A 14,132-nucleotide genomic window follows, 5' to 3' on the forward strand; every position below is an offset into this window, starting at 1 on the left:
TTATTATCATTACTAGTAATATCATTTTTATTGATATTATTATTATTATCACATCATTATTATTAATATAAGTATTATTATTATTAATATTATCATTATTAGGGATTAATTATTAATAATATTATTAGGATTATCATTATTAGAAAAATTATTATTTTTATCAAAAGAAACATTAATATTTAAAATTATCATTTTTATTATTATTATAAAAGTTAGTATTATTATTAAAATTATCATTTTTATTAAGTTTATCATTTTTACTAGAATTATCATTATTTTATCATCATTATTATTATTATCATTGTTTTAGTAATATTATAATCAACAAATGGTATTTATAAAAAAATTATTTTTTTACATATATCCTAACTATATTAATCTTACACATTAATTTAAATAAAATGTTATTATTATAAAATATTAACTAAGTTATATATAATAGATAAGTACCTTTTAATATAATCATATATATATAATTATCTAAAATATATAAAATAGGTATAATTAAACTATATATTAATATAACATACAAATTATAAAGTATATTAATATTAATATATAAAACTTGTTTAATTGTTAATATATGTATTAATATACATTAATGATATAGGTTCGTGAATCCGAGGCCAACCCTACACTTGTTTAATGACGTCATATGTATTTTTACTACAAAATACAGTATGGTGAGTTTCATTTGATCCCTTTTACTCATTACATTTTTGGGCTGAGAATACATGCACCGTTTTAATAACTGTTTTACAATATTTATATGCGTGAGTTTCATTTGCTCCCTTTTTAATTGCTTTTGCATTATATATTTTTGGGCTGAGAATACATGCGCTGTTTTGTAAATGTTTTACGATATAGACAGAAGTAATCAAAACTACATTCTATGGTTGAATTATCAAAGTCGAATATGCCCCTTTTTATTAAGTCTGGTAATCTAAGAATTAGGGAACAGACACCCTAATTGACGCGAACTCTAAAGATAGATCTATCGGGCCCAACAAGCCCCATCCAAAGTACCGGATGCTTTAGTACTTTGAAATTTATATCATGTCCGAAGGAGGATCCCGGAATGATGGGGATATTCTTATATGCATATTGTGAATGTCGGTTACCAGGTGTTCAATCCATATGAATGATATTTTTGTCTCTATGCATGGGACGTATGTTTATGAGAAATGGAAATATGAAATCTTGTGGTCTATTAAAATTATGAAATGATTATTTATGATAAACTAATGAACTCACCAACCTTTTGGTTGACACTTGAAAGCATGTTTATTCTCAGGTATGAAAGAAATCTTTCGCTGTGCATTTGCTCATTTTAAAGATATTACTTGGAGTCATTCATGACATATTTCAAAAGACGTTGCATTCGAGTCGTTGAGATTATCAAGATTATTATTAAATCAATTATAGTTAGATATATTATAAAATGGTATGCATGCCGTCAACTTTCGTTGTAATGAAAGATTGTCTTTTCAAAAACGAATGCAATGTTTGTAAAATGTTTCATATAGAGGTCAAGTACCTCGCAATGTACTCAACTGTTGTGAATCGTTTATAATCGATATGGACTTCGTCCGAATGGATTAGGACGGGTCTCTACAGTTGGTATCAGAGCGGTGGTCTTAGCGAACCAGGTCTGCATTAGTGTGTCAAACTGATAAGTCGTTAGGATGCATTAGTGAGTCTGGACTTCGACCGTGTCTGCATGTCAAAAGTTTTGCTTATCATTTCTAGACGTAAATCATCTGCTTATCATCCTTAGAAAATTACCTGCTCATTATTCTTAGTCTAGACACGTTTTAATGCATTGACTGCATGAATAGTGTATAGACAAAATTCATATCTTAGCGTATCTGACAATTTATATCTTAGTGTATCTGTTATTGTTACCTTTGCCTGACAACTTCCGTAGATTCCTCCGTAACTTATGGGATTTTAGTATTATATATGCATATGTAAATTATGTATTGCAGGGTACTAATCTTCATCCTATAATCTACTTCTTATCAAAAATCCTTCATCTGATCGTACGAGATGAATCCCTCAACCAGTTCGAATTCCTCGGATTCCGACAGCTATTCCGATATAGATTTTCACCTAAGCTCCGAAAGCAGTGTCACCAGAATGAATCAACTAATTCATCTGATGAGTTCGTAGTCTATTAAATCAATAGAGACGCGCAGAAGACAATCCCTTCGACCAACCGAATTCACCTCTTGACAATGAACCTGAAGCGTTTACCGGCAAACCTGTTCGAGACACCATTTTCTGTCTCATTTCCAGGGTAACTCGACAAGATTATATTATATCCACAATTCTGAACCTTATTCATCCGCTCGTTCCGACCGACAATCATCATGAAGTAATAAGTCAACGAACTTCGCGCTCGAATAATCAATTCGGGGAATATGGTGCAAAATGTACCCGCTTCAGCAACATCACCGGCACCAACAGTACCATCAGTAACAGCACCAGTACCATTAACAATCCATGCTTCAATATCAATATCTGTACTTCGAGTATGATCTTCGTTCTACGTATCCTTCTACCTCATTTATCTTCGTTCGACATGACGAATATGTAATCTCTAAAGTTTTAGAGATTATTTATTCTAGTTCCAACCGAAAACTAAATGAGTTTAATATTATATTAACTCATTAAATCCATGATTACATCTGAAGAAAATATATATGTAAATATATTTTCACAAAGATTATAATTAAAAATTCTTTCGTACAAACTATTAATGGTGAAAATATTTTAACGGGTAGGTAATACCCGAGGAATATTTAGATTTCACCTTAATAAGTTACACTGTACATTCTTCGAATCTGATTCAACAGTCATTTACTATCCTATTTACAACCACCGATATATGTATCCGTTCACCGCAGAATAACCCTTTTCATTAAATTTCATATTTGAATTTTGACTTACCAAAATCCAACAAGTGGCATATTGAAGAAAACATTGGAATGAATAAAATCTGTTAGAAACAAACAAATTAACCATGAGAATTTTGATAAGAATCCACGCTAACTGTTCCTAGCTAATTGTTCCTAGCTAACTGATTACACTTTATTTATTGCAATTTAATTATCGCAATTTACATTCTCGCAATTTAATTTATCGTCATTTAATTTCTGTTATTTACTTTACGCATTTAATTTATCGTCATTTAATTTCTGTATTTATTTTACGCACTTTAAATATCGGGACATGTATACAAGGTTTTGACATATCATATCGACGCATCTATATATATTACTTGGAATAACCATAGACACTCTATATGCAGTAATGTGAGAGTTAGCTATACAGGGTTGAGGTTGATTCTATAATAATATATATACTTTGAGTTGTGATCGAGTCTGAGACGAATACGGGTCACGTTACGTATTAATTAATTCGAATATTATATATTAAACTATACATGAAATATTGAATTGCTAACAGTGGACTATCAACTGTGGACTACCAACATTGGACAATTAAAAATGAATTAAAATATTGACTATAACATATGAAACTAAACATTTCTTCAAGTTTGCCACTTTATTTCATCTTAAACTTCATTTGTATCTTGACGATTACAATCTACGTTCAAACCTTTCATGATTCTTGAAAACACCTCAATCGAGAGGATGAACCAACCGCACTTCATTTACGGAAGAAAAGATTGATACATATAGTGTTGCACCTGAAAAAAATACTCGGAACCTGAGTAAACATTTAACACATAGCTGTGCTAATTCCTTTAGTGTTATTATTACTGAAAATAACTTTGCAACTCCTGATCGAGATAGCCAGTTTTGTCACAGCTCCCGCAAGTCAATATCAGTTTTTTGTTCGAAACAACCTTATTATAACCTAGATATATATGCGTGCTCTTTTATTGTTACCGGTGAACCTTTTATATTCCACCATATTACCAGCAGATGTACCAGCAACCTCGTCGCTCCTTGGTTTAAATCTCTCCGACAAATCACTATATTTATTTACTGAAGTCTCATCATGTACTCATCTGTATCTTGTAACAAGAATTGCCATACCAATTACCGAAAATTAGCAAATCTGTATTGTGAGTCTCGCAACATTTCCACATCAACAGTTATATGTATCCATATAATACTTATCTCTTAGAACTATGATCTTCCATTCTGAAATTTTGAAAAGCACCCATTCTGTGAATTAATACTCTGAATTTTGAAAAGTTGAATAAAGCAACAAAAACTGTAAACGACCTCAACAGCCAAAAGTTGATGATAAAGAATTGTATGTTGGCAAAGCTCAGAAAAAGTTTGAAACTGAAAAACTGATTGAGCAAACTACGAAGAAGTCTCTGAACAAATCACAAGGACTAAACTTGTACATTAAGAATTTTGATGATTCTGTTTCTGATGAAATCTTTAGCGAACGCCTTGCTTCTGAATCTAAACCCTTACGGATAAATCTTCTCTATCATCCTTCGATATTAGAAATTCCAAGATATCATCGTATCTTTCATTATAAATATCCTCAATATTTTTGAAGATATCTTCATAAATATTCTCGTCCGATATTAATTATCTCTTCGTGATATCAGTGTTACATCATATAGAAACTGTTAGTTTCTATATTCTGTAAACTTTCGAGCTTAAAATATGAATGCTATTGAAGTAATGTTGGGAAATGATGCATGAGTTAGTATAATATAATGACACTTGATCAACGTGATTATATTACATTAAGTCATGCTGAGTTTCTAATGGGACGTGATGATTCACAGATTTTAACGTCATCATGTGCCATGTTACATAACTCTTTCATTTTGTTTAACTTCTGAATATATCAAGAAAATATATTCTTGATAGATCTATTCTCAGTGATTCTGGTAATTTGACAAATCAAATCGTGCTATAATGTTCTTTCTTGTTTAGAACATTAAATTCATTCAAAACTCCATATCTACGAATTTTGGACCATCATCAGAGATGTCCAATCATAAAAAGAAGAAACGAAGGGATAAAGCTCCAAAAGAAATAGAAAATTTGAGTATAAATCGCAGCAAAATAAGAGAGAGCATTAACTGTAGATGACAATGATTATAGAAAACGGAAGCAGGGATTTCGAAATATAAGAGAAAATATAAAGCCCGATAACAACAAGGAGGTTACAAACCATGGATATTAATACGAATAGCAATATAAAGACACGGTATAATTAAGAATAGTATCACCCTAAGGTAATAGTAGAAGTAAACAGATTCTTCTGGTGGAAGATTGAAAAGAAGGATGACAGAAATGATAATTAGAAAAATATCAAAGATTAGAACTGGATTAAGCATTTTCAAAATCTTTTGGATGTATGAACTAAGAAAGAAAGTATAGGAATGGTGAGAATAATGGAACGGAAGAGTTTAATTTATAATGGAAATATCAGACAGAGTAATCAAAGCAGATCATCGTATTTAATTAGAGAGATCTTAATTTCCTTATTCGCCGAAGAATCAGATCTTATAGATTTCCAAGATTTTCTTTTAAATCCCTTGAATTCCGGAATTCAACCAAGACAACGTAACGCACCTTATTTTCTAAATTCAAACCTGACTACGTCAAAAGTTAAAACGAAACTTCATTTATACATTTCACTCTTTTGTAATAGCTTCATTCGTATTCTTCGAATAATCGAATTATTTTATCCAGGTTACACCCTGTGATAAAATTCTATTTATCAACTCATATTTGCCATGAAAACATTTTTATTGTTAGCCATGACAACCTCACTCAAATTTCGGGACGAAATTTCTTTAACGGGTAGGTACTGTAGTGACCCGGGAATTTCCGACCAAATTTAAACTTTAATCTTTATATAATTTTGACACGATAAGCAAAGTCTGTAATGTTGAGTCACAAAAATTTTGAACTGTTTCATATATTCAATTGACCTTCGACCATTCCCGACGATTCACGAACAACTATTTGTAAATAGTTACATATATATTTAAATATATATATATATATATATATATATATATATATATATATATATATATATATATATATATATATATATAATGATATATATAAAAATATATATATATATATATATATAAATATTACTTGTAAATATATAACATTATATTTAGTTGTTTAAAAGAATATAATTAATATATTTATTTACTTAAACTTGTTAATTAAGATTTGATATATATATATATATATATATATATATATATATATATATATATATATATATATATATATATATTGAAAATGGATGATTTTGAGCCTAATTAGTAAACGTCAGTGACACTCGGTTGACGTTTCGTTAGTTTTAATATAGATATAATACATGTTCATGAATGATTAAGATAAAAGTTGAATTGTAAATTGATTACGAAGATTTTAGATTTGTTAAAAATATTTTTACATTTTTTTAGTTTAAATATTAGTACTCCGTACATATAAATTGGAACAGAAAATAAACAATTATCGAACCTTTTTGATCAGGTTTCAAACAGTTAATGAGTGAAATAATTAAATATATTTAATCTAAAAGTTTGGAATTTTTAGGAATACTTTTATACGTTAACTGTTTAGCAATGGACCACGATATAATAACCAAATTGAAACTGTCAGCATAAGAGTTAAAGAGAAGAGTACTGTTTGATCACATGTTTCATTTAACAATATATATTATTATATTTATATATTTAATATATATTATATTATATATTATATAAATATATCAATATCAATCTACATATATTTCGAAGATAGATATATGATCCGGACAAAAACCATCCACACCCGCCATCACAACTCTCCCTTCTTCTTCTCCATTTAGCCGCCACCCTCTTCAAACTACAACCCACCATCGATCGACAACTACTTGTTTATGGTTTTGTTCCGATCGCAAGTCTCTAAAACAAACCAAAACCATGACCATCACAAACACCCATCATTAAACCACCTTGGTTCACCCACCCTTGACCACCACAGTCGGCCGCCACCCTCACCACCTCAACACCCATCACCAACGAACACCAACCACCACTGTGAACCATCACAGCTCAATCACCTCTTTCTCGCTCCCTCTCTCTCCCCTCCTTCTTTATTTTCTCTGTAATCGATCATATCCGCCTGCTGCCGCTGGTTTCTGTTTATTTTGTGAACCAGAACCGCCACCGACAGCTGCCACACTCCTGTTGCTGTTCAGCCGTGAATCACCCAAACCACACGCAACTGTGGAGTCGGCTTTATAATAATTCCACCACCATATTACCACTCTGAACGAACTTGATCCTTTTTACCCGCTTGAAAAATCACGGGCACCTACCCTATACGACAACCCACTGCAACAGTGACATTGCAATACGTACTTAATGATGGAATCGTGAAGATGATGAATAGTAGCGTGATGTGATGATGATGATATCGTTGTTACTACTGCTATGCTACTCGTTCCTTACTGCTGTTGCTATTACTTTTCGTGATTCAAACGCACCCACTCAAGACAAAATAGTGATGATATACGATGAAGGTGACGATGAATAGTAACATACAATGATGATGGTGGTGTACAGTCGGAAGTAAAAGATGATGATGGCGACTGTGATGTTAAATGAACGAGCTAATGATGATGATGGTGAGTGAAATAACGATGATGAGTTGTGTATGATCAAATGATCATCACGATGGGTATACATGAGTTAATGTTGTTAGATGACACATAAAATGATATATGATAGTGTGATGATGATTATAGTAAAATACGAATGATGACGATGTTTACAGTAGATATGATATTAGGATCCAATGATAATAGTGATTGTGAAGATGATAATGATTTGTGTTGAAAGAAGAAAAGCAAGAAAAATTCGTATATGTTATATATTTAAAAACTGTGAGTTATTTCAAGATTAAATGAATGGTTCAATGGTTTGGAGATGATTTGCTAGACGAGAGGTCGTGGGTTTGAGCCCGGGTGGTGGCGTTTTATTTTAAAAGCTTGTCTTCAAAGGTTGTACTTTGTTATTTTATTACCATTATTATTATTGTTATTATTATTAGTTATCCTTTATTATTATTATCATAATTATAACTACAATTATGATTATTATTATTATTATCATGACTAATTATTATCATTACTAGTAATATCATTTTTATTGATATTATTATTATTATCACATCATTATTATTAATATAAGTATTATTATTATTAATATTATCATTATTAGGGATTAATTATTAATAATATTATTAGGAGTATCATTATTAGAAAAATTATTATTTTTTTATCAAAAGTAACATTAATATTTAAAATTATCATTTTTATTATTATTATTAAAGTTAGTATTATTATTAAAATTATCATTTTTATTAAGTTTATCATTTTTACTTGAATTATCATTATTTTATCATTATTATTATTATTATTATCATTATTTTAGTAATATTATAATCAACAAATGGTATTTATATAAAAATTATATTTTTACATATATCCTAACTATATTAATCTTACACATTAATTTAAATAAAATGATATTATTATAAAATATTAACTAAGTTATATATAATAGATAAGTACCTTTTAATATAATCATATATATATAATTATCTAAAATATATAAAATAGGTATAATTAAACTATTTATTAATATAACATACAAATTATAAAGTATATTTATATTAATATATAAAACTTGTTTAATTGTTAATATATGTATTAATATACATTAATGATATAGGTTCGTGAATCCGAGGCCAACCCTACACTTGTTTAATGACGTCATATGTATTTTTACTACAAAATACAGTATGGTGAGTTTCATTTGATCCCTTTTACTCATTACATTTTTGGGCTGAGAATACATGCACTGTTTTAATAACTGTTTTACTATATTTATATGCGTGAGTTTCATTTGCTCCCCTTTTAATTGCTTTTGCATTATATATTTTTGGGCTGAGAATACATGCGCTGTTTTAAAAATGTTTTACGATATAGACACAAGTAATCGAAACTACATTCTATGGTTGAATTATCAAAGTCGAATATGCCCCTTTTTATTAAGTCTGGTAATCTAAGAATTAGGGAACAGACACCCTAATTGACGCGAACTCTAAAGATAGATCTATCGGGCCCAACAAGCCCCATCCAAAGTACCGGATGCTTTAGTACTTCGAAATTTATATCATGTCCGAAGGAGGATCCCGGAATGATGGAGATATTCTTATATGCATATTGTGAATGTCGGTTACCAGGTGTTCAATCCATATGAATGATATTTTTGTCTCTATGCATGGGACGTATGTTTATGAGAAATGCAAATATGAAATCTTGTGGTCTATTAAAATTATGAAATGATTATTTATGATAAACTAATGAACTCATCAACCTTTTGGTTGACACTTGAAAGCATGTTTATTCTCAGGTATGAAAGAAATCTTCCGCTGTGCATTTGCTCATTTTAAAGATATTACTTGGAGTCATTCATGACATATTTCAAAAGACGTTGCATTCGAGTCGTTGAGATTATCAAGATTATTATTAAATCAATTATAGTTAGATATATTATAAAATGGTATGCATGCCGTCAACTTTCGTTGTAATGAAAGATTGTCTTTTCAAAAACGAATGCAATGATTGTAAAATGTTTCATATAGAGGTCAAGTACCTCGCGATGTACTCAATTGTTGTGAATCATTTATAATCGATATGGACTTCGTCCGGATAGATTAGGACGGGTCTCTACAGATATCTTGGAAGATCATCATTATCGCAAGAAGGCAATGAAAGTTAAAGCAAAAGCAATCCATCCCGGGAGATATATTGATTGGTCACCATTAGTGGAGGCAAATGAATTAATGAACATTATAGCAGTTCTTCGAATCCCATACGAAGGAAGAATTGTTAGAGCTTGGGAACAATTATTTAGTTTAAAAGAAGATGTTTATCCATTGATCACTATTAAGTTTCTAGCCACCTTGAGGTGTTGTTTTGGTTCTCTGGGTAATAATTCTTTTATGAGGTTCAGATTAGGTGGCCAAGACCGGACAATGACACTCTTACAATTTGTTCGTGCTCTTGGTATCTATGAGGGAATGCCCGTCAACATACTCTCAAATTACTTCGTCAATTGTGAATACTATGTTTCCAACTTTGACCATGCAACTGCATGGAGTAACATGAGCAATACAGCCTATAGCGCAAGCAAGAATCCTTGCACCAAAATAAATGACTACAGAAAGAGGTGCATTCAAAGGTTTATCTCAAGCACCATTAATTTCAGAAAAGATAGTAGCGAAAAAGTCACAAATCTGGATATTTGGTATGTGGATCGTATTTGGAACAAAGTCCATGTTCATATTCCTAGAATGATTCTTACTTTCTTGTTGGGTGAAAAAGGTGAAAAGAAGATTAGCCCAAACTGCGAGGGGCATTTTGTTACCTTAATTGCAAAATTTTACAACATTGACTTGCATGGTTTGGAGAAGAGAGAAATGGATACATTTGACACCCAGTTTTACATTGGGACAAAAATCTTGAAAAGGGGTTCAGATAAGTTGTTAAGAAGATATGTGGATACACACCCTGCTGCTCAGCCGGAGGAAGGAGGTGATGTTCCTATGGAGGAACAAGTGCACCATGAAGTTGGTACAGGTGCAAGTGGTTCGGGTCCATTGGGTAACTGGGAATCATACATGAACACCCAATTTTCAGAATTACGAATTCATCAAACTCGGGAAACTCAGAGAACAATCGACCATTGTGATACAATTTATCAAGATTTGAGGGAGCACATTGACGAGGGGAATGATAGGACTTGGTACACTCAAGCCGGGCAGCAAGCTCAGCTTAACTGAATACATGATCAGACTGTGTCATATGCTGCAGATCCCGCTAACTACTACTCTCCCTCTCCTTGGCTGGCATACGACCCATGGGTAAGAATAGGTGATCCATATCTGCCTCCTTATCCTCCTTTATACCCCACTAACCCTCCTGCTCAAGCGACCGATCAAGGGTACAACCCTTTAGTATTTCAGGATGACGACTCAGCAAACCAAAACAAAGGTGGAGCTGGACCAAGCAGCTCATTTTGGGGATTTTTCTAACCCTTGATTTGTGTTCGCAGGTTTATTTTGATGACTTCCGTGGATGATGGTTTGTTTCTTTGATGATTTGAACAATGTTGGTTATGTTTAAAAACAATTTATTTCGTTTGGTTTGTTTAGGATTATGGTAATTTGGATTGTGATGTAATTTGCTTAATTTGACTTCCTTAGGTTTTTATAAGTGGGGTATTTCCGGTACATGGAGTACCACCCCATTGTTTTTATGAAATGCTTGCTTGGTTTGGTTTGATACAGGTGAGCATTGTGCTATATGCTGCATTTTTACAAAGACTGGCATTAAGTTCAGCACATACTTGATTGGTGATTGTTTTGTGGTTGCAAGAAGTGGATGATGTTCTTATGCTGGCATTCAGTTCAGCGCCATCATCCCGTACACTTCGGTTTTAAACCTAGAAAGTAATAACTCTCTTATACACTATTTGACCCTCTTGAATTTAATTTTTCTAATATCATGTAACGAGGGCGATACATGAACTCAAGTGTGGGGAGGAAGCTATAAATTCTTTCGGGTTTTGATTTTGGTTAAAAAGGCTTAAAATTGTGAAAATTTTTGAACTTTTATCTTCATAAATTCAAATTTTGTTTACAATTTGTAGATTTTAAAACTAGGTGTATACACCGAAATTATTATCACAAAACAAATTAAGAAACAACCAAATGATTGAGTTTATTTTGTTAAAAATCATAAAACTAGTAGTCATATAAAAGAGATAATCATCATGCTATACCACATTCTTAATAAAAAGAATCATCAAGTACTTTGTTGTTCTAACAATCTAATCCAATGCTCATCTATGTAATGATTGTGAAGGAAGTCAAGTTCTCCAATGACACACTTGATAACCTATGTTAGAAGATGTAGTCCAGAACAGCTGTAGGTTGATGAAAAATCTTGAAAAGTTATCCCTATAATCGGCTGGAAATCCACCTCACCTCAGCATTAAACAGGGTTTTTGGTGGTCAGACTTATCCTAACCATGAGATGGATCTGTCTCGCACAATGGGGGGTATAGTTCAATTTAGCTTTTAAGACTAATGTATCTAATCCCCAGATGGATGATCTCCGTAAAGATCAACCGCATCTATGTTGACTGCGGTCAACATACATATGCCATAACAAATTGAAGTGTGCAAACTCATGGTTCATCGATGATATTTGGACATGATATAGTTTCTTCTAAAACTTATACTATTTTATGAACTATATTATGTAAAACCATTTTTTAGGACATCCGGTTTCAAGTTCCATGATACTTCAATCATGGGGGCGAGTAGCTTGCTAAGCGCCGACTGAGGCTTCGGTTTTCAGTTACCCTCGACCGGACTTTGAGGTTAAAACCGGAAAACTTGATTAGTGTAAAAACTAACATGAATATTTTTCAAAATATCAAAGGTTTTTCGCAAAGGTCCTAATTTCCTTAAGGATCTAAATTTTCAAGAAATGTGGACTTTAAAACCCACCTTTCGACTTTGGTGTGATTTCAATTCGCGTGAGTACTCAAAAGGTGTGTGTATACTCAAAGTGTGAGTGTGATCCGAGTGTGTGTTTTGTGTACTTTGTGTGACTAGTGTAAACTTGTGTATTATATCGTGTGAGTGTGATTCCCATTTTTGTGTTCTCAATTAAATGCGTGTGTTCACTATAGTAAATTTCGATTTCTTGTAAGTCTTGCTTGAGGACAAGCAAGGTTTAAGTGTGGGGATTTTGATAACGCCAAAATCATACATGTTTATTGTCGTTATTTCAATCTAATTCTATATCAATTTGTATATATTTGTTGTACTTAAGTATTGTAACTCATGTATATGTGTAAAAGTCCATTGTGATTGAATAAATGAAGACCAACAGCGAAAACGATGCTTAAAATGAAGTCCGATACCGGAAACAGCCCAGAAATACACTTCCAGACTCAGATGAGGCACATCCCAAAAGGGATGAGGCGCATCTATATGCGTATTTTTGCCGAAGGTTTCAGATACGGCGTTTTCAAGTAATAAGACTCATTTTGGGAGCCAGATGCGGCGCATCTGGTGGGAGATGCGCCGCATCCCTTGCCTGCCGACAGTTCCTGAGTGCTAAATGAGCTGGAATAAACAAAGTTTAAAGGGATGCAACACATCTGGTCTGAGATGCGGCGCATCTGATCAAATTCTGGCCAGTTTACCTAACTTTTGAGCCTATTTAAGAGAGCCTTTGATTCATTCTTTCACACACCTTCACTGTTACATCCTCTCTCAGTTTCAATACGTTTTTTCAAAGCTTAAGGAAGGCTACAAGTCAATCTCTATTCTTTCAACATCAAGATTAAGCTAGGATTATTCATTGCAATCGTTATTATCGTTCTATATCTTTTAAACATGAATTCAATATGTATTAACTGTTCCATTAGTTCTATTATGATTATGTTTGGCTAAAAGCCTTGTGTGTTTGCTTCAATGTAAGATTTATGGCTTGGGATTGTTCTATACTTTGATGTTATGCTAGTTATATATATGTTTGATTGATTAAATCATCTAGTCCAACTACAAGAACCATAATTATGATTATTTAGTTCATCACTTCAATTACATAAAATGTAAACCAATTAATGTGAGTTAACTCGGTGAACAATTTATGCTTCAATACAACTAGTAATCTAGACGGTAAGATACATAAGTTTAAGTGATTTAGTTATGTGTTATTACCAGTAATTGAAGTAGTCCCAAAGCAACATAGTCATGAAATTACCTCAAGTAATTGTTGTAATTTAGGTTTTACGTGAGTTTAACCGGGTTGGGTCTAGCTAGTTAATCAATCTAAATCCCCATGTTCTTTCAAAAGATCCATTGTTGTAACCATCCTTGTATCCTAGTTCAATTATGTAAGTTATGACTTGGTTCATGTGAGTTTATCAAAGGCCATAGCTTATACTTCAACACCTAGTGACTTAGCTAACTATATGTGAGTATAGGATGTTAATTGAATGATATCTAGGATATACAATCATGTAG

Source organism: Rutidosis leptorrhynchoides, chromosome 10 (assembly GCF_046630445.1).
Source record: "Rutidosis leptorrhynchoides isolate AG116_Rl617_1_P2 chromosome 10, CSIRO_AGI_Rlap_v1, whole genome shotgun sequence".
In the NCBI taxonomy this organism is placed as follows: domain Eukaryota; kingdom Viridiplantae; phylum Streptophyta; class Magnoliopsida; order Asterales; family Asteraceae; genus Rutidosis; species Rutidosis leptorrhynchoides.